Here is a 2,500-nt window from a genome sequence, read left to right on the forward strand (position 1 = left end):
GCGCGGGCTGTTTCCGCTTTCGTCACAGAGTATTGTTACAGTATGCAAATGTGGTAAAAAAAAACACCCTCAAGGTCATTAAGGCGGGAAAATGTATGACTTCGGACATCTTCAGAAGACTTTGGACTTCTTCGGGAATCTTCAGAAATGATCGTGTTCTCTTCAAAAATCCCAGCACTCCCAGGATAAAAATCTCACGCCTATATCTCAGAAAAAGTCCGCAGGCATAAAATTTTAAAAAATATATATATGTGTAAAACCAGGAGCCCATCACCCGGAGCGTGCAACTTACCTATTTTCGTGCAACGGAGTTTTCACAAGTAAGGTTGTTTTTAGATTGAATTTCCCGCTAATGAGACTCCCACAGGAGCCCGATGACCAATTACAAGAAATTAAGCTGACGTCATAGGGTCACCGAACCGGAACTGCCTTTGTTTTTTGACCTAATTCGCGGGAAGGGCTAGTCTAAAAATAAACCTACTTGTGAAAACGCTGTTTCACAGACGCTGTATGGAAGTTGCACGCTCCAGTTGGGCTCCTGGTAAAACCTTGAAAGAGACTAGTAACCAACGTTTTCGTTTATCGTTGCTTTAAGTTCGTGTATTAGTAAGGTTTCCTTTATTTTACAGTGTAATTGCCAAGACTTATCGACTTAGCCTGGGACTACGCTCCGCAGTTGGTGTTATGGAACGAAAATGAACGTGGCAAAAAAAATGGGCGAGTGAAGCGAGCCGACGGAGGGACTGATGGAAGGAAGGGGCGTTCCATGTTCCTTTTCGCTCCATAACCCCAAGACTTCGAAATGTTGTGACTGGTATTGATTGATTGATCCGCAACAGCGGAAGTGTAATGATCCGTTTCCAGTCATGTAAACGACGTTTCGTTTTACCAAGTCCTTGCAATCCCACAGGCTTTGTACACAATCCTTGTTAAACCGTCACTTCTGAAGATGTATGTTGTATCATACGAAACGACAAGAATGCATTATAATATGTTTATCACTGCAGTTTGTTTATTGTTTTTGTTGATCTGAGCTACATGTGCCGTAACAACCGATGACGATCACGCCCTACGAATGGGGGTAGGAGTGTTGCGTGACGCTGCGTGGGAGACTACCAGATGCTTGAATCATGTAACTATAGAAGACTTTTCAATTCAAGGGGCCTTTTTCCATAGAATATGGGCCTCCAGTAGCTCATTAAGAGGAGCCTCTACCTCCCATACTTGGCCTCGGAATCAACCCTTTCCCGAGTAGATTTATTTATAGAGCACCTCCCTTGGGAGATTCAGCACGCTCACTGTTGTAAAAGCCAATCAAAACAGAGCTATCTCAGCGTTAAGGAAAATATGATACTTTTCGTGGGAAAAACCTGTTCCTAAAAATAATTTACACGGAAAAGGGTTGATTCAAGGAATTAGAGGAGATAGAGGCTCCTCTTGATGAGCTCCTGGGGCCTCTTAATTGGCCAATCATCGCGTGCAAACCATCGGAGGGAAATAATTAAAATGTTCAATCCGTAATAGAGCTTTTTCACTGAATCCCCCCCTCTATTGTTTGGGGGCAAACTTACGACACAGCAATTCTATGGTATTTTGGCCCAATTTGGACCTCCGTAACTCCGCTACGAAGTCGTGGATACGTGAAGCGTATCGACGACTATCGTTAGGGGTCAGAATATACAAATTTGTCACTCACTCAGATGTAAACTGATCGATAAGTCAACGACCAATATCGATTTTTTTTCAAGACATGTGTCACTCACACAGTTGAATTCAAATCGATATGGCAACGATCAATATCGATTTTCCGACGTTTCACTTTCCGAAGTAATGCCGCAACGTAGCGTTGAAATACTCTTCGACTTTTTTTCGTTCGTTCCGACGGGATTGGAACTCGTTGCAGTCGGTTGTCTGGAAAACACGAATAGCGAATAGTACGAATAGATTCGAATAGTCGCGAATAGTGACGAATAGTAACAAATAGTGGCAAATAAGGGTGGGGGGGGGGGGATAGTGACGAAATGACGTAAGTTTGGTACCCAGTACTTCCTGGTCAACACGTAGCAACGTGGGATGGGATTTTCCCGCTAAAAAATATGTCGGCGAAGGACAGCTTGAGCCCTGAGAAGAAAAGGTAATAAATGCACTGAAATCCTGTTGCTTATTTGGATAATTAATTGACGCAACGGTTATCAGAGTAGCTCGTTTGTCTCTTTAATCACAAAACACTTGCCTCACATTTTGATTTTATTCCTTTTTACAGAACGTGTCTCGCCGGATCGGACAGCACAGATGAGGATGATGAAATGTGAATACAGTCGAACTTCCCGTAAGCGACCACCCATAATGTCAAGGATATGTGGTCGCTTAATACCAGAGGTCAGACCACAGGGGGTCTAAATTTTTGGTAATTGCAGAGACCTAACCCTTTTGCCAGTGCTTATCGAAGCCCATAGCCCGGGAGGGGGGGGGGGTACTCCCTTATAAGGGCTTAATGGGG

Source organism: Montipora capricornis, chromosome 9, assembly GCF_036669925.1.
Source record: "Montipora capricornis isolate CH-2021 chromosome 9, ASM3666992v2, whole genome shotgun sequence".
Lineage (NCBI taxonomy): Eukaryota > Metazoa > Cnidaria > Anthozoa > Scleractinia > Acroporidae > Montipora > Montipora capricornis.